Consider the following 23423-nt stretch of genomic DNA (forward strand, 5'->3'; position numbering starts at 1 on the left):
TTGGGGATTGGTCCTGCTTTGAGCAGGGGGTTGGACTAGATAGCCTGCTCCCTTCCAGCCCTGATAATCTATGATCCTCAGCTAGGTTACCACTAGGAAGTTCTAGCTAAACCTAGGCTGTAAATTCTTTGGGACAGGGACCCTGCCCTGGGGAGGGGTGGTGAATTTCTAAGGCACAGATGGCATTCAGGCATCCACTGTCATTGACAGTCAGATGGATTTTGGCAGTTCAGTGCCTTTGTGCTTTTCCAAGTCCCCACTTTATCTCCCCTACACCTGTACAGCTCCATTCACAGCAAGTAGCTGATTCTGCTCTCCTTTAAATCAACTAGCATCTCTCTTTCCATTAACTTCAATGGGAGGTGGATCAGACCTTCGGGGATTTAGTGCATAATTATCAAGGGGCCTGACAGGATTTTCAGGGGGAAAATCCTAACTTGAAAGCATAGGAAGGAAATGAATGCACCTAGCTATAGAATCAAAAGCATCCAGTTAAGCAAAGACCTTGCGATGGTGTAAATCCGTGTAGCTCCACGGACTTGAATGGAAGCGATGCTGATTTACACCAACACGGATCTGACCCATGGGATATTCCATTCATTATGGCGCATCTGCCAGTGTTATTTGTTAACAAAATCTGAGATCCCAGCATCCCCCCATGCCTTGGCTCCAGGCAGCTGATGCTGAGGCCCTCCATACAACCCTGCCCTGCCAGTGGTGCACACCCCCTTCGATTCTTGCAGGAACAAATTACATTTTTTAAAGATAAAAATTGCTTTCCAACTTGTGGGGGAGGGATAGCTCAGTGGTTTGAGCATTGGCCTGCTAAACCCAGGGTTGTGAGTTCAATCCTTGAGGGGGCCATTTAGGGATCTGGGGCAAAAATTGGCGATTGGCCCTGAGCAGGGGGTTGAACTAGATGACTTCCTGAGATCCCTTCCAACCCGGATAGTCTATGATTCCTGGAGCCAAATAAGGAAAGAAATGAAACCGCGGTTTTAGTGACGAATCATAGAATACCAGGGTTGGAAGGGACCCTCAGGAGGTCATGTCGTCCAACCCCCTGCTCAGAGCAGGACCAATCGCCAATTTTTGCCCCAGATTCCTAAATGGCCCCCTCAAGGATTGAACTCACGACCCTGGGTTTAGCAAGCCAATGCTCAAACCCTTGAGCTATCCCTCCCCCGCCCCGCAGTCTCTACCTCTCCTTTTCTAGCCTTTAACTTGAATCAGAATGGAGCGGGCATCACGCTGGACGAGAAATTACCAAGGATTTTGCTCCTTCTCATCTCTAGGGGTGGACACCCCAGACTGGGGGTGGGTGGGGAGGGAGACTTTCAAAATCTGAATCGAGATCCGGATCTGAGCTTTGCCTCCCCTAACAGGCAGCACCCAAACCCCGGGTTTTTGCTCCCGCTCTTCAGTTATGGGACGTTCCAAGTCTGACTCCGAATTCCGGTCGAGGGTGGAGAACAGTTCCCGGGCGGGGGTGGATCAGTTTGGGCATGGAAGGAGTTATCTGTGGGAGCGAAATGGTATTGTAGTGGACCGGGCAAAGAGCCTGGGAAATCCCCACCCGCTTTGGCTCAAAGGGCAGGTGCGGACGCCAGTGGGACCGGACTGAAGTCGGGCTCAGAGAACAGGAGTCTTCTAAACGCGTTGACTCCGCGGTACTGGAGCGCACCTGCGGTTGGAAGAAGGAGGAAGATAAAACGCGCCGCTTCCATGGCAGCCCCCCGGGGTTAGCTCTTAGAGCAAGCAGCCAGGAGAGGTGGGAACAGGGGAGAGCGGCTGTAGGTGCCAAGACCAAGACCTGTAAACAGAGGAGCTGAGAACACGGTTTCGGGCCTTCGCGTTTGCGAGCGAGCGCCGGAGGGCTCGGAGGAAACTCGGCAAGTGCAAAGGGCTCGAGTAGCGAGATTCCCTCGAACGCCGGGTCTGGAGCTCGCAGGCAAAGCCTGGGTGTATTTTGGTGGGCGCCAACTCTTCCGCCGCCTTCTCAGCCGGCGGTGGCTGGGCCGGGGGATCCGGCAATCGGGTGCCCCTGCGAGTCCGAGAGGAGCTTGCCCCCTGCCCGAGTCCGCGGCCCGGCAAGGCCTGAGCCCGGCGTCAGCACCCTGGACAGATCCCGGGGCCGCCCACTCAGAGCCCGGGAAACCCAGCCCGGCCAGCCGGCTCTAGGCTGGCCTCTGAACCGAGTTACTCCGGGATACTCGTGACTCGTTACTGCCGGGGATCGGTGCGAGCTCCGGGTCTCCACGGAGCAAGCCGCGGGTTTGCAGGACTCTCCCTTGCCCCTGGCGTGCTTTGCAAGCCAAAGCGGTGACCCGCACCGTGCCCTTTTCCCGAGCCGGCCGGTGCAGCGCCCTCAAAAACCTGCCGCTGGGAGAAGGACTCGCTCCTTTTGCAAGGGGAGAAGGAAAAGTTACCGCTGACGGGCAGCTCGCCCCAGTGCAGCCCCAGGGCTGCTGGCCAGCCAGGGGATGCGGGAGGAAAGCCAGGCGCAGAGGGCAAGATGCTGGCAGGGCGGGTTTGCTAGCGGGGTGATCAATGGGGAGCCCACCAGTGGCTGCTCTGGCAGAATCGTAGCAGCCCGTCACTTGCGCACAGGGCCCGGGGAGGATCCTTTAGCGGCTTCAAACATGAGCGAGAGGGCGCGGGAAGGGTGGATGGCGGAGGGGGGTGGGAAGCAGCGTTAGTTATTCGGTGTAACCCCGGCGCTGCACGTCCACCCGCAGCCCAGCACGAGAAAGCGGCTTTATTTGCTCAGCCCCCACTCGTCTGGGCTGCAGAGCGCTTCTCCTTTCCGAGTTGGAGCGGTTCGGTGCGGAAAGGACGGAGCGGGGAATACAGTACAACGCGGACGGCGGGGGGCTCCGAGGCCGGTTGCAGTGGCCGAGCTTGGTGCACTTGTAAGGCCTGAAACGCTTTAAAAACACGCCGAACTTCTGAAGACTCGTTTAAGTAAAACGCGAGCGGGCCGCGGCTCCCCCTTGGACGGCATCTGGGGCGGACGCGCCCGGGGTAGCTCGGTGGGTTCGGATCACTCCGGCCGTTGTCCCCTGACTCCTGCGGTTGCCAGCTGCTCTTTCTAGCCCCCACGGTCTCCCCCGGCCTTAGGGCGTTTCGGAGAGAAGGTGGCAGCTGGAAAGGAGGAGCGGAGGGGACCCGGCTCTATGGACTCGTTCGCCCCCAGAAGGCAAGGGCAGAGTTGGCCATTCCTCTCCGAGCCGTGCGGCTGCGGGAACGGAACGGGGCGCTTTAAACCCACCGAGTAGCCGCGCACCTCTGCGGAGCGAGCGGGCAGCCCCGAGTCCGGCTGTCCAAGGGGGAAAGGCCGCAGGCGGCTGTTTCTTCTTCTCTTTCAGCCAGGGACAGTCCATCCCGGGGCCTGCTTTTTGCTGCTGGTTCTCGGCGTGGCGAGCCCAGGGCCCTGCTACACCTGGACCGCGTTACAACCGCTCGGCCCCCAGGTGCCCCCCCCTTACACAGATGGGTGTTAAATCACTGAGAGCAAAACGCGCATCCCCCGGCCCCGTCCCCGGCTGGGCTGCCGCGCAATGCCGCTGGCTTCTCCTCCGCGGGGGAGAGATCGATCTGCCCCCGGCCGGGCAGGAGGCCGGGGCAGCTGAAGGGCAATGCACATGTTAATACCCCCTCCCCCGGCTTTAGCCTGGCTAATCTTCAAAGCAACGTGGAAATAGAACAGGAGCGGCCCAAGGACCCAAGCGAAGCGAAGCCGGCGCCAGCCGCCGTGTCTAGGTCAGCTCCGCTCTCTCCCGGGAGTGGAGCTGGCCGCCCCCCGCCAGCGCTCCAGCGTCCCTGCCCCAGCCCGAGGCACGGAGCCAGGCATCCGGCGAGCTCTCTCTGTACGCGGCCGCTCTCCGCTGAGCAGCCCCGTCCCTCTTTCCCCAGGCGGAGAGTTTCCCCGGCCCCGCTGGCACGGTGCGGGGAAGAGAGCGCGGCCCTGGTGAGACTCGGGAGAAAGAGCAGGAGCCCCCTGAAGCCAAACCAATAGCGGGGTCTCTGTGGCTGGCGCGGATCTAACTTGGCACTGACCAGCCCCAGCAAGGCCGCTTTACAATCACCCCGACCGGGGGAGATTTGCTGCCCTAAGAGCTGCGGGGGGTTCTCCGCAGAGCCTTTGCTTTTACCTGCGCTCTAGAGCTGCCAGGGAAATACACCTGCGCCTGGAGAGAGCAGGGCGGAGGGCGTCTGCCCCCAGCTTTCCCTTGAAGAGTTCCCCCCGACCAAAGCGGAGGGGCTTTTCTGCTGGTATGTCCCTGCTCCCGGGTCAGGACCCGGGAAGGAGCTGGGAGCAAAGACAAAGTTTCAGAGGGAAGCCACGCTGAGAAACGCAGCCCCGCTGGCTTTCCAGATCGCTCCCTCTTCCTCTGCGCGGCCAGCTCGCCGCCTAACCCCTTCTCACAAGTGCACCAAGGCTTGAGAAACATGAATCCGTCACCCGCCTATCCCGCTCCGAAATGCCCTCGCCCTCCGCAGTGTGAACAGGAAGAGAAGCTAGGAAATTCGGGGGCGACCGGCAAACGCGAGAGCCGGCTGGCTTCTAACAAAGCGCCCCCGCATTTATTCGCCGGGGGGGGGGGGAAATCCCCTTTCCCTACAAGTTTTTCTCTCCTGGAGCTCCAGTTTGCACCAAGCACCCAACGCGGACATGGCATCGGCGTCATGTGGACAGAGCGAAGTGCTACGTGAAAGTATCACAACCGCGCCTCTTCTGCAACACTGCAGAGAGAAGCGTGCTCGCCCCCAGACATATTCCACCCCATGCTATACCCATCTCGGGTCGTAAAGTGCGGAGCAGGGTTACCGCTACCTGCCCCCAGGCGAGCACCCCTTTCCCTACGCGAGCGCCGTTGACCAGTTGTCGTTGCAGCTTTGTGTATTAGACACACACAGAGAGACACACACGCGCGCGCTTCTGAACAAACTGAAAAGTCGTTGCAAAGTTCGCTAGAGACACGCCAGCCAAACCCCACGGATTCGCCTGCGCCCCAGCCGCCAGACCGGCTCCCTCCCACCGCGGGTTTGCTGCGAGCAGGGTCGCTTTTCCTGGGAAGGGGGAAAAGCTTCGCTCCCGGGGAAAAGGTGCCCAGAGGCAGAGGGAGCCGAGCGCGCCCAGAGGTCGTGCCGGGGCTTACCTTGGGGAGCCTCCCTGGCTCCGGCTCCTGGGTTAAAGCACAAAAGCGGGGGGCATGGTCGCCAGCCCGCTGCTCTGGCTGCAGGCTCGCCGAGCGGAGCTGCTCGGGTCGATGGACTTACCTTCCAGCAGAGCAGCCGCCTTTGGCTGTCCAAGGCGGGGTCCCCCTTCCCCCGCAAGTGGGGCTGGCTGCGCCGCTCTCCCGCACCGGGGGAGGAATAAGTCGCTTTCCCCAGCCCCCCCTCCCTCTCCCTCTCCTCCCCTGCAAGCACCGAGCGTCTCTTCGCGGGGAGATGAAAAGGCAGCAAAAATATGGAGGGAGGGAGCCCCAGCGATGAGCTCAAGCCGGGTGGCCGCGGAGGAATTTATTCCTTGATGTGCCTCCGGTATCCGATCATCGCTGACCCCGACTTCACTCGGGCGCCCGAGCAGGGCTTTGGCGGGGTGCGGAGCGAGCGGCTGCAGCCCTCCTGAGAGAGGCCAGGCGCTGTGTGCGCCGCGCCCTGCGCCTCTTATAGAGCCGCCTGGCCGGGTGGGGGGGTCACTCTAGTCGGGGGCCAAATAATCACCACCCAGCTGAAACTCCTTTTCCAATTAGAGAGCTATGAAGAACTCCCCCCTCTCCCCTCCCCCCGCTTGTTGACAGGCGCTCTGCAGCCCGCTTTCTCCGCCGTGCACCTCTTCCAAACCGAAGGGGGCTCCGGCCAAGGAGACTCCAGCTCGCGTGTGCAAAGGGGGCGGTGGGTGAACAGGGCTGCCCCTCCAATCACCCGGTTAGGGAAAGGCCCCTGCCCGGTCACTTCTGGAACTTTGCAGCTGGATGTGTGCCAGGCGGCCAGCTCCGTCCCCAGTCACAGGGCTGCCTGGAGCATGGGTTGCCTTGCCGCACACTCCATCCCCCTCGCAAGCCCCCGAGGGAGGACGGACCCCAGAGCTGGAGCCAGAGCCTGCCCAGGGGGAGCGGTCTCCTCTCACTCACACGGGTGCTGAAACAGGGCTGTTCGCCTGGCCCTGAGGAGGCATCCCGCACTTCCTCCACCCCCCCCCTGCAGCCACCTCTTTCCAAGGGGAAGGGTGGGGGGACTGGACAGCGAGGGGATGTTTCAGGTGGCCTACAAGACCCACAATGGTTCTGGAGTTGGGCCCCCGCCCCCACGTGTATCAGGGGGAGGAAAGGAGCCCAGTTTGAAAAGCAAAGCAAAAACTCTGCCACTCAACTCCCTGCACTCAGGGGGGGGGGGGGGGAGAGAAAGGCTTGGATTGGGATGAGCGGGATGGTACAGCGGTTTCCCCCTCAATGGACTATATGTCTGTTCTTCATAGCCAAGACACAGAGCTCTAGCTAGGTGGGACCTGGGGCTGTCTGCCTATCTTTAGCTCTCTTCCCTTTGTGGAGCATTAACGGCTCCTGATAAAGCACCGTGTAGACACAGGTTTGACATCATCCTTCCGTCTTTGCAACTGCTCCCGATTTCTATGGCAACCCCCCCCCCCTCAAAATACATCAAAAATCTGTTCTTCCAGGGTTCTCTGTTCACCTGCTTAAAACAAAATTTGGGAGGGGATAGCTCAGTGGTTTGAGCATTGGCCTTCTAAACCCAGGGTTGTGAGCTCAATCCTTGAGGGGGCCATTTAGGGATCTGAGGCAAAAATTGGGGATGGGTCCTGCTTTGAGCAGGGGGTTGGACTAGATGACCTCTTGAGGTCCCTTCCAACCCTGATATTCTATGATTCTATAAGAAACCTGGCTCCAAGGGCCTGCTCTTGTGATTTGCATGTGCCAATGCCTCCCATGGGAAACCTGGACACTGGGTTGCCGGTGGGTAAAAAGGGCAGCCAAGCTGGCCAGGGAAGGAGTTGGTAGACTGAGTGCCTAGTGGCAGAGTTGTGTACCTTAAGGCAACTAGACAATCAGGCTAAACAGCAGCAGCCCAAGTAATTCAATTAGAAAACTTTCCACAGTTGATTAAAAAAAAAAAAGCAACCACCACACACAAGTGAGCCTGTGAGATGTCAGAACATTTAGCCAATGAAGAAAGGGGGCGGGGGGAGGCTAATTAAATGCACCCAGCATGCGGAAGCTGAAAAGTCTAGCGAGCTGTGTCAGTCAGCTCAAAAGAAAAAGTCCAGTTCCACCTCTCTTTTTTTCTGGCATGCCTCTTACATCAAGATGTAATACATCATCCCAGGCTAATGAAAACATCATTATCTCCATTTGGATGCAGGAAGGACTAATTTAATAGTAAGCTCTCCAAAGGCATCTGCTCAAATACACTCAGCAGAGAAACCTGCCTGGAACACACAAGTTAGGGAGTGGAGGGTAGGTGGGAGGATTGACAGATCAACATGAATATTTAAACAGCCAATTGGTCCAGCTCATCCCCTATGATTGCAGCTGAGTGACACCCAGAGGTTGCCGACTTCAGGCCAGGGCTCACATACACCTGCCCAGTGAAAGTGATCCTTCAGGATGGTGTTTTCAAGCCTGGCCTCTGTGGTGCCCAGCTGTGTTATGTAGAGAGGGGAAGTGCAAGGGGCGCTGGGGGAAGATGTACAGGAACATGGCTGGCCCCTTTGAGGGGCTCCGACACTCCTCAGTGGCCCATGTTTTAAGAGGAGATCAGCTCTGCTCCCACGCCTACCCTTAACCCTAGTGAGGCTCTGCCTTCCTCCTCAGGAGCCTGTTTCCACTCCATTCAGTAGCACCATTTCTGACAGGTTTCAGAGTAGCAGCCGTGTTAGTCTGCAAAAAGAACAGGAGGACTTGTGGCACCTTAGAGACTAACAAATTTATTGGAGCATCAGCTTTCGTGGACTACAGCTCACTTCACAGGATCAAGCCCCAGGTGCATATCTGTGGATTCATTGCAATGCCCTGCCGCTCAAACTCTGTTCTCAGTTACACCAGTGTAAATCTAGAGTGTCCATGCCAAAGTTAATGAGCCAGATCTTGAACTGGTGCAAATCAACACAGCCCTGACAACTTCAACTGCATTGAAGTCGGTGGAGCTATGTTGATTCATGCCATCTGTCTCAGTGTGTAAATCCAGGGTAGCCAAGAGCAGAATTTGGCCCTGGGTATTCAAAAAGCATTCCAGGGCCCTAGTCTCTGTGTACCCTGCAAATCTTCACATGCCACGGAAGAGTCTGTCAGTCCTCCCTTCCCAGACTGGCTGTGAGTCAGTCTGGAGAAAGATGCTTGGGGGTTAATACAAAGTTAAATCATGAATGGCGTAGAAGGCAAACTGGAATCAGAAGGAAGACTCATGTGAACAGAGAAGGCAAAGGAGCGTTCTTGTCCCATCAGTGTTCAGTGAGTCCATTCCAATCCAGCCCAGGGCTTGACGATGGGACAGCAGATGTTTGAATCCCTCTGGAAGATACTGTTCTTCCAGTAACAGGTGCCCTCAAACTGAATTTCTCCATAGTGGGCACTTACTCTCTGTGCCCTCCTCCTCCAGTGGAAAGGGAGTGGTTACCCACATGCTAACGTTGATCCTCCAACTTGCATCCTTCTCTCACACGGGGAAATTGGAGTGGCTGCCGGACACACAGGACGGCCCCAAGAAAAGCAGAGAAAGCAATGCCCACCTCAGCACAGATGTGGGCTGGAGGGGACTCAGGAGCCACCATCCCAGAGAAGAGAGGGTTGAGAGGCTGTCCCTGCCCGAGATGGCATCACCCCATTTCCAGATACCACTAAACCATGCCTGCCTGTGATGTCTTGTCCCCAGGGCATCGAACCATACTTGGGAAGTGCAAATTATCTGTTTTTAGGATGCACCAAAGTGGCAGGTTTAAAATAAACTCAATAGAAAATAACTCTTCCTCTCCCCTCCGCCTGAGTTGCCTCCATGCCTTCAAGCCCCCCACCCCATTTCAAACAACACAGGCCAAAGTTTGTTCTAGGCTATCTATAGGCTCGGTGTGATTATAGGAGCCAAGTGTAAACATTCCCAGCTCATACACTCACTAAGAAGTTTTCTTCTCCTATTGTGCTGTCCTTGATTTTCCTCTCCCTCTACAACACATCCTCCCCCCACCCCTCTCAGGACAAACTGGTTATCGAGGGCTAAGTGTGTGTGTGTGGGGGGGGGGAAATTTATATTAAAGCATCTTATGAAGGCAGTGGCAGCATATCCCTAGGGTAGCTCAGTTTTAGGGGCAGCCCCAGCCAAGCTCCGTTGCAAAGGGATCTAACTGAGAAGCCGTCTGTCCTGAACAGGCTGCTCTCAATGCTTAGCTCTTTAAGATCCTTAGAAAAAATGTAGCCCCAGCATGGATCATGGCTGCAGTAACCTAGGCAGCAATCCAGTGTAGCCTGGTGGCTCTGGACTCACTCGGATGCTTGTTATGTGTAATTCTAAGTGTCCTAGAGGGATTACTGCACTGGGAATAAAGAAACAGCTAAAGGTATTTATACCAAAGCCTAAACAGCCTATGTAGTCGCATACATACATACAGCAGCTGATAGTAGGTGGCCTGGCACAGAGATTGCAATGATTTGGGACAAATCCCAAGATTGTTTTCTCTCTCTGCTCCAGTCTTCAGAGGGTGCCTATGCTTATGCTCGCCTAGAGGTGGCAGTGAACCTTCACTGTTGCCCCCATATCCAACCGTACACCACTATGGGAGGGCTGGAAAGTCCCCTAAAGGTTATTGGGTTTGTGCTTTCTGTTCAGCTGCTCGTACACTATGTTATTGAGGGCGTGCGTGCCTCCACACAGATGGCATAAAACAGACTCAGACTCTTAGCCTTTACGGCCAGAAGGGCTCATCATGATCATCTAGTCTGATCTCCTGCACATCGCAGGCCACAGAACCTCACCCACCCATTCCTGTAATAGACCGAGAACCACTGGCTGACCTCACAGCGAAGAATCCTGAGCACCGATTTCTTTTCTGCTTACCCTCAACCACCCCTCTCCCTCTATACACACACACGCCCTTGTAAATTAAGATAATTTTTCAGACTTCAATATGCATGCAAAAGTCACTGGTTATTAGTAACTGATCTGATCATCCTATGATTTTGTATTAGCTGGTCATCACAAGTTTAACTTGCCCTTTAAGAATTACTCATCCTATCAAACTAACACAACTTGGGGCATAAAGTAATATAAAGCCATCCAAAGGAGGAATTATTTTTGAATTTCCTCCTCTCCTTCTCCCCTACATTCTGTCAGCCTTAAAGGAAAAGTCTCCTTTGTGTCTGTCCTTTAGCTCGCAGACAAGTCCCAGATTTGTAACAGCACAGCACCTAGCCCCACACCACACACTGGATTGCAGCTTTTCACTTAACTTGGCCCTCTTCCAGAAAAGCAGGCAAGCACATGTTTAAACTTTAAGCACATGCCCAGGCGCTTGCTGAATTGGGGCCTTTATTTCTAAACGTGCTAACTTACACATATATTTGTTATTCTTTTATAACACTTTTGAAGAACAGGACAAATGTGGATACAAATGCTGATCACAAAAAATGCTAATAAAAAGGCAATTAAATAGCAGGAGACAGCGCAAGTGGTAGGTTCCTTCACTGAACCTAGCTTAAGTCTCAGAAAGACACCAAAGAGATCTGGTCCACATAAGAAATTCCAGAGGGATGAATTACTCCTTAGCTGGCATATCAATGCCATAGACAAAGCCTCTATCTTCCCCTCATTTTCCCCTCTTTCACTTCAAATGCCCGTCTTTTAAAAGTCACACTCATGATTAAAATATCCCAGAGAATCTCTTTTCATTAGGGCCGTCAATTAATCGCAGTTAATTCACACAATTAACTCAAAAAATTAATGGCGATTAATCGCACAGTTAAACAAGAGAATACCAATTGAAATTTATTAAATATTTTTGAATGTTTTTCTACATTTTCAAATATATGGATTTAGATTACAACACAGAATACAAAGTGTACAGTGCTCACTTTATATTAGTTTTATTACAGATATTTGCACTGTAAAAAACAAAACAAATAGTATTTTTCAATTCACCTCACACAAGTACTGTCGTGCAATCTCTTTATCATGAAAGTGCAACTTACAAATGTAGGGTTTTTTTTTTTGGTTACATAATTGCACTCAAAAACAAAACAGTGTAAAACTTTAGGCCTACAAGTCCACTCAGTCCTACTTCTTGTTCAGCCAACACTAAGACAAACAAGTTGGTTTACATTTACAGGAGATGGTGCTGCCTGTCACCTGAAAGTGAGAACAGGCATTCGCATGGCACTTCTGTAGCTGCCGTTGCAAGGTATTTATGTGCCAGATATGCTAAACATTTGGATGCCCCTTCATGCTTCAGCCACCATTCCAGAGGACATGCTTCCATGCTGATGATGTTCATTAAAAAATAATGCATTAATTAAATTTGTGACTGAACTCCTTGGGGGAGAACTGTATGTCTCCTGCTCTGTTTTACCCACATTCCGCCATAGATTTCATGTTATAGCAGCCTTGGATGATGACCCAACACATGTTCTTAAAGCGTTTTAAGAACACTTTCACAGCAGATTTGACAAAATGCAAGGAAGATACCAATGTGAGAGTTCTAAAAATAGCTTCAGCACCCCACTTGCTTTCAGAAGTCTTAAAAGAGCAACACTCCAATGCAAAAAAAAAAAAAAAGAAAAAAAGAAAATCAACCTTCTGCTGGTGGCATCTGACTCAGATGATGAAAATGAACATGCGTCGGTCCGCTCTGCTTTGGATCGTTATCAAGCAGAACCCGTGATCAGCATGGACACATGTCCTCTGGAATGGTTGTTGAAGCATGAAGGGACAGAGGAATCTTTAGCACATCTGGCACGTAAATATCTTGCGACGCCGGCTACAAAAGGGCCATGCAATCTCCTGTTCTCACTTTCAGGTGACATTGTAAACAAGAAGCGGGCAGCATTATCGCCTGCAAATTGTAATCAAGTTTTTTGTCTGAGCAATTGGCTGAAATAGGACTGAGTGGACTTGTAGGCTCTAAAGTTCTACATTGTTTTATTTTTCAATGCAGTTACTTTTTGTACAAAATTCGACATTTATAAGTTCAACTTCCATGATAAAGAGATTGCACTCCAGTACTTGTAATAGGTGAATTGAAAACCACTATTTCTTTTGTTTTTTACAAATATTTTTAGTGCAAATATTTTTAATCAAAAATAAATATAAAGCGAGCACTGTACACTTTGTATTCTGTATTGTAATTGAAACCGATATGTTCGAAAATGTAGAAAACATCAGAAACATTTCAATAAATGGTATTCCGTTATTGTTTAATCGCGCAATTACTTTTTTAAAATCACTTGACAGCCCTACTTTTTATTAAAATACTTTTAATGGAAGTTCCCCAAACATTCATACTTTAAGGAAAATATTTAAAATCCAGGGAACATACAAGAGTTTGAGGGTGTCTTGTTAGTTCATCCTCATATTTAAAGGGTAGAAACCTTGTTTGTGCCTCATATTCTTGAAGTGGTCCAAGCTTCTCCCAAGTTGTTCATTTGCCACAGCTCTATTTTTAAATAGGAGCATTTCTCAGTACCCCCTAGCTTTGTTTAATATTTTTTAGCAACCGAAAGAGAGCTCTGTGTTTTGGCCCAGTGCCTCAGCTGGTGCAAACTCCTGAGGTCCCTTCCACCCCTGATATTCTATGAAGTTGATCCAGCTAGGATGGTTTACAGCAGCTGAAAAGCTGTTTCTTTACATTTATACTAAATAAGGGGTGACTTGAGGTCCCACTGACTAACCAATAGCAAAAAAAAGGCCATTGAAAAGTTATTCATGAGTGAAAAAAGTTACCTGATAAATTTCTTGCCCACTTCAAAAGACACACAAAATCTAAGCATTATTAACAACAAATCCTACATAATATAAGGCTATATTTAAATATAGTCCTTTAACATTTAAAAGCACAACCAAAAAAGCAAAGAAAAAAAAACAAACAAAGCAAAAACATCCTTAAACTAGAAATTATCCTATTCCTGCAGTGCCTGGAGGCCCCAGTCAAGTTCAGCACCCCACTATGCCAGTCACAGTTCATACGCAGAGTAGGAATCCCTGGCCCCAAAGATGATAGAGTCCACATGGACAAAGCATGTGAGGAAGGAAGGATTATAATGGGTATGTACTTAAAGTAAATAAATAAAAAAAAAATCCAGTACCATCAACTATTTGTGAAACTAAAACAAAATAAAACGAAAAGAAAAATGTTTAGTTTTAACTTCAAAAAGAGTTCTGAAAAGATCCCACCCCAAAACCCCAAAGAGCGATCAAAATCTTGCTAACCAACAGTAACCTAAATGCATATGTACTCGCAGAGCTGCATATTTAGGAGTTCAAGAAGTCGCCCAGCCACTTTCACTGAGGCAATGAATCAAGGGGAATATCTGAGCTCAGCAAGAGGAGTACCTTATCGTTTTGACAAAACGCCATGGGGAGCTGGTGGTGGACGCTAAACTAAAACTCACAGTCTGCATCACTCACACACTTCTGAATCAGCCTCATCTCACTGCAAACAAACCTTAGCAATGATCACACACACAATAAATCAGCCGCAGCCCAGCAGCTCCAAAAAAACCAAAACCAAAACCCTTTCTAGGCCCAGTGCTGCCTCTGCAATCTACAAAAGAATGACTCCACTCAGCCTTAGCATTGATTGGCAAGAAGTTCACAAAAGCTTTGCCAGGAATTAGATTTATTTCTGGAATGATTTTAATGGGATACTGAAATGCTGTTGTAATTTAAAGGTATTAACAGCTTCTCCCTTTTAAACCAGGATGAAGTTAAACCATATTTCCTGGAGAGGAGATGGAAGCTGACTTTAGCGAAACAGCGACATTGTGACATTTCATTCACATTTAAAATGATTCATTTTCATTAATTTGCCTGTCACCAAATTGTTCTTTAAGGACAATGGTTTATAAAAGTCCTTGCCATTTCAAGGCCCTGCGCTGCAAACATTTACACAAATGGCTTAACATAAAGTACGTGAATAGGTAATTTCTCAAGTGGCTTTTTATGCAATGTACAAATCCTCCTTCCAGTTACTGAATTTCACAGAACTTAGCTGAATTCACCTACCTCTGTCCATTTACAACAACTCTTAGATCCCATTCCTGCAAGGAACTCCACATGAGCAGAACCATACACACACAGCTGCACTGAATTCAGAGCTCCAGGCCTTAGTTATCTGCAAAACGCTGAGCAGAATCCACCTATTAATGCTGGAAGTAATTAACTTCAGATTTCACTTCCCGAAAGAGAAGTACCCCTACTCAACATGGACCCACCTTTAAGGGGTCTAATCTTTGTTAGAAGCTCTCTGCAAAAGAGAAGTAACAACCACCACCAAAAGGATAACTAAATTAACCCATTGTTTTATTACTCTTCTTTTTTTAATAAGCTTGAGTACTTCGGTTTGTCTTTCATCTTCCAAGGCAGGGGGAGAACCTCCTGTGACTCAATTAGGGGCAGTCAGATCCCTGAACCGGTATGAAAATTCCCCTGGCTGTTCCTTGTTTTCCTAAAATGACACATTTGAGTAATTTTGGAATAAAGCTAGTTGGTCCTCCACAATAAATTCATGCCTAACACATCTCTCACCCCCAGACAGGATTAGTGATAGTATTACCAGAGCACCTAAGAGCCCCAGTCTTGCATTAGGGCCACATTGTGCGAGATGCTGTACGAACAGAACAAAAAGATAGCCCCTGAACCGAAGAGCCTACAGCCTAAGTGTAAGACAAGAGAAAACAGGTGGACCTTTAATTTAAAAAACAAACCAAAAAAAAAATACCAAACCCACCTCCAAACCTTCCAGGGCTGCCGTTTAGGTTCCTCCTGCTCTGAATGAGCTCTTTGTATGAAAATGCACACACCCAAATAATGCCGATCACCCTCCCTGGACTGGCTGACTGGCATTCCCACAGAATGAACACTTCCTTTCCTGCTCACTCTCAGGGCAGCTCTACCCTTTAAATGCTGCACCGGTGCAGCCAAGATGCTACTGTGCCGATGGGAGAGCTTCTCCAGTCAGCGTAGTTAATCCACCTCTGTGAGAGGGGGTTGCTATGTCGGCGTAGTGCTGTCTACACCAGGGTTAGGCCGATGTAACTGCATCCCTCAGGGGTGTGGATTTTCTACACCCCTGGAAAATCAACACCCCCAAGCAACACAGTTATACCGCCGTGTGTTTATAGTGTCGGCCTGGCCTCACTGACGGGCTAGCCCACTGACTGACCTCCAGCATGTGTAAGGGCTATGCACAACAAGTTGCTTCAGAGGCTAAAACATTCTTTTCCTGGCTTCATCTGACACGACAAGGATTCCTGCAGAGGACAATTTTGGCCCACAGCTACCTTTCTGGTCTACACGAAACAATAAACCCTAATCAGATTCAGGGCTCCTTGCGTCAACACACACAGGATGCTAACGTGACAATAGAAACGTAGAAGGCAAGAGGGCTGGTGACCAAAGTGGGTTAGTGGCCTGCTCCAAATCCCCTCTGAAGTCAGTGAGCCCCTTTCTCAATGGCTATTGGTTTGGGACCTTGGGAGGCGTGGATTCAAATCCTGCCTTAGCTCAGAAGGGACAAAGTGTTGGTGATCTAAGCCTAGTCCACGTTACAAAATCACCACCTAATCAGTGACGAGCTGCCAATAGTCTCGTAAAAATGTCCCCTTAACCTTAGCCTGCAAAACATCTTATTGTCCCCAGGGTAGGTGCCCTTGGAGAGAGGAAGTGAGCAGGATTTGTTTAAACAGTAACTGTTTGCCGTAACCATAATCATAGCCAGGGGGGAGGCAGCAAAGAAACCAAGGTCTATTGAGGGCACCTGGTGGAAATATATACATTTTGTTCCTCTATATTGGTTACACTGAGAGCAGAGAGCATGACCCAATGCTCTCTGCTTGTATTGTTTGACATGGAGGAGGGCAGAGGGCTGCCTGGGGCTCATTTAAAGATTACAATAGCAGGGAGTACCACAATTCGGAACATAGGTGTGTGTGAGTGGAGTGGTCTGGGAGCCCAGGCCAGGAATAGCACCCTGCAGTGCAGGGCTGAGGGACCTGACAGAGAGAGGCGGCGGTGGGATGCTGGTGGTTGGGTGTCCAGGTTAGAACAGCGGGGATTGCTGCAGATGAGGAGTGAGTTACACCAACAGAGCTCTCAGAAAGCTGCCCCAGCACCTGCTTTGCACTGTGCTTGGCTGCCCCGGGCAATTTATCCCCTCACTTTCAATTCACACGCACAGAATCTTTCCCAGGAGGGAAGGGAAAAAACAAAGAAAATTCCCTTTTGTTCCTTATTCACCTTCCCAAGTTCCCCTGGCATTTTGTGAGCAGAGAGAAGGACAAAACTCAGCTGCCTCACTGGAAGACTGCACAACTCAGCACTCGCTCTTTGATTCAAACCAGAGAGAGGTTTGAACGACCAGGCTGAGATCGGGATTGGAGCCTGGACTGTCCCAACTTTCGGGTGGGGCTAGTTTTGGTCTGCCTTGCAGATGTAGGGCTTTAGTTCCCTCCCAATACAAAAATGGTGGTGGGGGGGGGCACAGGGACCATCTCTATCTTTAAACCAAACATGACACCCTGAAAGAGAAGGCGTCTTTAGCAAGTCAGCGACTCGGCCAGATCCCCCAGTGGCTGCTACACTAGTGCAATGGAAGCCACTGCTGATTTCACCTGCATCCCTTAATATTGAAGAGCAGGGACTGAGGAGAGGAAAGGCTGGCTCAGAGGGCTGGGAATAGGATATTCTAGCCTTTAGGCGTGACCAGGAATTGCTGCAGTTCCACAGCAGAGGGGACTGGCTCAGTGTCCAAGCCTTGGCGGTGAATTCCTAGAATGCCAGGCACTTGGATCCTGGCAAGATCCATCTGGTAGAGGTCCATGGAGCTTCGACCATGCGTGTCTCTCGCATAGCACCTTAAAACAGGAGGTTGCATTGTCCAAGGGCTCCTTTCGGGAGAGCAAGGGTTTCCCCCAGCATCCTCGCAGGCACGGTTTACCCTCCTCCCACTGTCATGCTGCCTTCCGCTGCCCCAGAGCGGGAGCGCGATTCCTGAACTGGTTACTTCCTTTGGGATGCAAGGACGAGACTGGCCTCCTATGAAACATGAGCTCATGGTCTCAGTCCAGTTCTGAGTAGGTAGCACTTCCCATCATAAAAACCAGCAGGACAATTGGCCCTGCCCGCCTCCCTAGCTGGCAGCCTTAGCAGAGAAGTCAAAGACTGAAAGTGGGGTGTGTGGGGGAGGGGGGGGGGAAATGTAGGCTAAACTGCCCTCTCACCCCTAGAAGGCATAGGTGCTGGAACAAGGGATGCTGCCGCACCCCCTGGGTTGAAGTGGTTTCCATCATATGCAGGGTTTACAGTTTGGTTCAATGGCTCTCAGAGTCCCCACCGTACAAATTGTTCCAGCCCCCCTGCTCGAAGGGGTCCCTCCAGGTCAGAACAGAAGCCCATTGGCGGTTGGCTAGGTATGTGCATTACCACAGTTCACGCTGAACCTTATTTCCTGAATAAACAGAGAACTTCTGTTTCCAGGGCTGCCAGTCTGGGGCATTTAATCCGCTCTGTGTTGTTGTTTTTTCTTAAAGGGAGTGAGCGTGCATAGGAAACAGAGCCCCGTGCGCTTTGCCATGCAGCTGCCTGGAGCAGCAGCGCAGCTGGGTCTGACTAACTGAGGTGCTGTTCTGTCAAGGCACCTTTCCTGCCCTGCTATATTCCATTGCTTCCTGATGAGATTAGTACTGAGTGGGGGGGAGGAAAGCCTCTTGGATAATACCAGTAGAGCTGACACTCAACAGACATTAAGAACAGGAGGACTTGTGGCACATTAGAGACTAACCAATTTATTTGAGCATAAGCTTTCATGAGCTACAGCTCCCTGCATCGGATGCATTGGGATTCTATTTTTAAATAGAAATCAGCAGAACAATTTCCTCCCCTTCGTTTGATCTGTTTGTAGCTCCAGCAGAAATGCACGTTCAGAAGGGAGCACGGGCAGGTCAGGCTTAAATACATCCTAAAAGGGGAGCACCAAGTTCGAAACTGGTCAGAGGGTCCTTACTGAAAGGCATGCCCTGCATCATCTAGTGAAGTCCTTACCTTATGCTACCATAATAAAGAATACCTAACTCTTCTCGGGCGCTTGTCATGAGTCACTCTCAATGCACACACCAAAAGAGGACACTATCACTATTCCCATTTTACAGATGGAGAAACTGAGGCACGGAGACAGGCCATGACTTCCCGAGGTCATCCAGCAGCAAAAGTTGGGACTAGAACCCCGGGCTCTTCGACTTGAGTCCTGTGCTCGATCCAGACAGCTGCAGCAGCACAGGAGCTAGCAAACAGAGCTGTAAACAGGGGAGTTTGAGTGGGAGTTCTGTTGGAGGAGAAGATTAACAGGATTTAGGTGGGAAGGCTATGACAGATTCAGAGGTGGCAGTGGGAGTGACCCATGTAGCAGATGACACAATGAAGATGACTGGATGTGGAAGCTGTGGTATGTACATGATCCTGGAGGGGGCACCTGGTAAGAGTTTTGTCTGCATGAAATGCCGTCTGATAGAGCTGATGGAGGAAAAGATCAGAGGTTTGGAGATGCAGGTGGAAAGTCTGGTAGAGTTTAGGAAGGGGTTTGAGCAGATTATGGAGCAAAGACATGAGGTATCTGAAGGGAAAAGCTCAGACTTGCAGATGGAAGCAGGACTAGGGAATTTTGAGGGGAGACTGGGTGAGGAAAGTGGTCAGTGGAAGCATGTGACTAAAAGAACTAGGCAGAGGAAAAGACGGGCTAGTGAAGGAGAAATAGACCTTCAGAATAGGTTTGCAGAGTTGGAAAATGAAGAAGGGGCTCAGCAGGTAGTCACTGAAGGTGACAGGGCAAGGAAGAAGAGAAGAGCGGTTAGTCCTATAGGAAAAGGGGAAGAGTTAATGGAGATTACACCAAATATGAGCCCCAGGAGGATACAGGATGGGTTAAAAAGGATTACAAGGGAGAATGGGAATGGAAAAAACTTGCAGCCAGAGGGAACAGGGGATAGACTGGAGAATAGCACCGTCACTAGGAAAAGGCAGGTCTATGTGATTGGGGACTCTTTATTGAGAAGAATAGATAGGCCTGTAACCAGAGCTGATCCAGAAAATAGGAGGGTGTGCTGTCTTCCAGGTGCTAAGATACGGGATGTAGACCTGAGGTTAAAAAGGATTCTAAAGGGAGCGGGAAAGAATCCCCTAATTATCCTTCATGTGGGAACAAATGATACGGCTAGATTCTCACTGGAAAGTATTAAGGGAGACTATGTTAGGCTGGGGAGGACGCTTAAGGAAATTGAGGCTCAGGTGATCTTTAGTGGGATTTTGCCTGTTCCTAGAGGAGGGCAACAAAGGTGTGACAAGATTATGACTATCAATAGATGGCTTAGGCAGTGGTGCTATAAGGAGGGCTTTGGGATGTATGGCCATTGGGAGGCATTCATGGATAGAGGACAGTTCTCTCGGGATGGACTTCATCTGAGTAGGGAAGGAAATAGACTTCTAGGATGGAGGCTGGCACAACTGATTAAGAGAGCTTTAAACTAGGAATTTGGGGGAGATGGTTGGGAGATGTCCAGGTAATCTCCACGCCAGAATTTAGCATAGAGTGGAAAGAAAATGAAGTAAGAGTGGATACAGCTGTAGGTAGGAGGAAGGGCAGTGTAGATACAAGTCTAATAGGTTATACTGGTAGTAAAATAACCGTGCCTAATAGGGTACAGAATGTGAGTGAGGCCAAACAGCAAAAATTAAGATGTTTGTACACTAATGCAAGGAGCCTAGGTAACAAAATGGAGGAACTAGAGTTACTGGTGCAGGAAGTGAAACCAGATATTATAGGTATAACAGAGACCTGGTGGAATAGTAGTCATGACTGGGCTACAGGTATTGAAGGGTATGTGCTGTTTAGGAAAGACCGAAATAAAGGTAAAGGTGGTGGAGTAGCATTGTATATCAATGATGAGATAGAATGTAAAGAAATAAGAAGCGATGAAATGGATATGACTGAGTCTGTCTGGGCAATAATTAAATTGGGGAAGAAAACTATTAGAGCCTCCCCTGGGATAGTGCTTGGGGTGTGCTATAGACCGCCGGGATCTAATTTGGATATGGATAGAGCCCTTTTTAATGTTTTTAATAAAGTAAATACTAATGGAAACTGTGTGATCATGGGAGACTTTAACTTCCCAGATATAGACTGGAGGACGAGTGCTAGTAATAATAATAGGGCTCAGATTTTCCTAGATGCGATAGCTGATGGATTCCTTCAACAAGTAGTTGCTGAACCGACTAGAGGGGATGCCATTTTAGATCTGGTCTTGGCGAGTAATGAGGATCTCATAGAGGAAATGGTTGTAGGGGATAATCTTGGCTCAAGTGATCATGAGCTAATTCAGTTCAAACTGAATGGAAGGATTAACAAAAATAAATCTGCAACTAGGGTTTTTGATTTCAAAAGGGCTGACTTTCAAAAATTAAGGAAATTAGTTAGGGAAGTGGATTGGACTGAAGAATTTATGGGTTTAAAGGTAGAGGAGGCCTGGGATTATTTTAAATTAAAGCTGCAGAAGCTATCGGAAGCCTGCATCCCAAGAAAGGGGAAAAAATTCATAGGCAGGAGTTGTAGACCAAGCTGGATGAGCAAGCATCTTAGAGAGGTAATTAAGAAAAAGCAGAAAGCATATAGGGAGTGGAAGAAGGGAGGGATCAGTAAGGAAAGCTACCTTATTGAGGTCAGAATATGTAGGGATAAAGTGAGACAGGCTAAAAGTCAAGTAGAGTTGGACCTTGCAAAGGGAATTAAAACCAATAGTAAAAGGTTCTATAGTCATATAAATAGGAAGAAAACAAAGAAAGAAGAAGTGGGACCGCTAAAAACTGAGGATGGAGTGGAGGTCAAGGATAATCTAGGCATGGCCCAATATCTAAACAAATACTTTGCCTCAGTCTTTAATAAGACTAAAGAGGATCTTAGGGATAATGGTAGCATGATAAATGGGAATGAGGATATGGAGGTAGACATCACCATATCTGAGGTAGAAGCGAAACTCAAACAGCTTAATGGGGCTAAATCGGGGGGCCCAGATAATCTTCATCCAAGAATATTAAAAGAATTGGCACAAGAAATTGCAAGCCCATTAGCAAGAATTTTTAATGAATCTGTAAATTCAGGGGTTGTACCATATGATTGGAGAATTGCTAACATAGTTCCTATTTTTAAGAAAGGGAAAAAAAGTGATCCAAGTAATTATAGGCCTGTTAGTTTGACATCTGTAGTATGCAAGGTCTTGGAAAAAATTTTGAAGGAGAAGGTAGTTAAGGACATTGAAGTCAATGGTAAATGGGACAAAATACAACATGGTTTTACAAAAGGTAGATCGTGCCAAACCAACCTGATTTCCTTCTTTGAGAGAGTAACAGATTTTTTAGATAAAGGAAACGCAGTGGATCTAATTTATTTAGATTTTAGTAAGGCGTTTGATACTGTGCCACATGGGGAATTATTAGTTAAATTGGATAAGATGGGCATCAATAGGAAAATTGAAAGGTGGATAGGGAATTGGTTAAAGGGGAGACTACAACGGGTCCTACTGAAAGGTGAACTGTCAAGTTGGAGGGAGGTTACCAGTGGAGTTCCTCAAGGATCAGTTTTGGGACCAATCTTATTTAATCTTTTTATTACTGACCTGGGCACAAAAAGTGGGAGTGTGCTAATAAAGTTTGCAGATGATACAAAGCTGGGAGGTATTGCTAATTTAGAGAAGGACAGGGATACCCTACAGGAGGATCTGGATGACCTTGTAAACTGGAGTAATAGGAATAGGATGAAATTTAATAGTGAGAAGTGTAAGGTCATGCATTTAGGGATTAATAACAAGAATTTTAGTTATAAGCTAGGGACGCATCAACTAGAAGTAACGGAGGAGGAAAAGGACCTTGGAGTATTGGTTGATCATAGGTTGACTATGAGCTGCCAATGTGATATGGCTGTGAAAAAAGCTAATGTCGTCTTGGGATGCATCAGGAGAGGTATTTCCAGTAGGGATAAGGAGGTTTTAGTACCGTTATATAAGGCACTGGTGAGACCTCACCTGGAATACTGTGTGCAGTTCTGGTCTCCCATGTTTAAGAAGGATGAATTCAAACTGGAACAGGTACAGAGAAGGGCTACTAGGATGATCCGAGGAATGGAAAACTTGTCTTATGAAAGGAGACTCAGGGAGCTTGGCTTGTTTAGCCTAACTAAAAGAAGGTTGAGGGGAGATATGATTGCTCTCTATAAATATATCAGAGGGATAAATACCAGAGAGGGAGAGGAATTATTTAAACTCAATACCAATGTGGACACAAGAACAAATGGATATAAACTGGCCACTAGGAAATTTAGATTAGAAATTAGACGAAGGTTTCTAACCATCAGAGGAGTGAAGTTTTGGAATAGCCTTCCGAGGGAAGTAGTGGGGGCAAAAGATCTATCTTGCTTTAAGATTAAACTCGATAAGTTTATGGAGGAGATGGTATGATGGGATAACATGGTTTTGGTAATTAAATATTCATGGTAAATAGGCCCAATGGCCTGTGATGGGTTTTTAGATGGGGTAAGATCCAAGTTACCTGGGAAAGAATTTTCTGTAGTATCTGGCTGATGAATCTTGCCCATATGCTCAGGGTTTAGCTGATCGCCATATTTGGGGTCGGGAAGGAATTTTCCTCCAGGGCAGATTGGAAGGCCCTGGAGGTTTTTCGCCTTCCTCTGTAGCATGGGGCACGGGTCACTTGCTGGAGGATTCTCTGCTCCTTGAGGTCTTCAAACTACAATTTGAGGACTTCAATAGCACAGATATAGGTGTGAGGTCTTTTTTAGGAGTGGTGGGTGAAATTCTGTGGCCTGCATTGTGCAGGAGGTCAGACTAGATGATCATAATGGTCCCTTCTGACCTAAATATCTATGAATCTATGAATCTATGAATCACTTGGCCACCAAAAACAGGTACTTCAAGGGAAACAGTTTTCTTTTGCTGTTAAATTCAGACTATTTGTAAGGTTTGCAATCTAGTTTTATACTTTGCATGTGCCCACCATAGGATGTTAGTGAGGAGGAGAGGAGATGATATACATGGAGGAAGCGGAGGGGAAGGGCTGGCTGGCAGGGGTGCCGTGTGTGTGAATATCTGCAGCTGGATCCAGATCCTTAGTCTGCATGTCCCAGACCCACAATATTCCAA

General features: G+C 49.0%; 1 protein-coding gene across 4 annotated transcripts in view; it reads right to left on the reverse strand.

Annotated features, from left to right (window-relative positions):
* NOS1 (nitric oxide synthase 1) overlaps positions 1 to 23423 on the reverse strand; it is a 148931-nt gene that overhangs the window by 88397 nt on the left and 37111 nt on the right. Inside the window, exon 1 of one of the 4 annotated variants that reach the window (XM_073312328.2) lies at positions 5840 to 5914. The exons of 1 other annotated variant lie outside the window; for it this stretch is intronic. The gene's annotated coding sequence lies outside the window, so the exon portion shown is untranslated. Of the gene's footprint in view, positions 1 to 5162; positions 5260 to 5283; positions 5742 to 5839; positions 5915 to 23423 lie in introns of those variants that run through there. 2 more of the 4 variants (XM_073312325.2, XM_073312327.2) reach the window with 2 other exon arrangements.

Source organism: Lepidochelys kempii, chromosome 15 (assembly GCF_965140285.1).
Source record: "Lepidochelys kempii isolate rLepKem1 chromosome 15, rLepKem1.hap1, whole genome shotgun sequence".
NCBI lineage: Eukaryota > Metazoa > Chordata > Testudines > Cheloniidae > Lepidochelys > Lepidochelys kempii.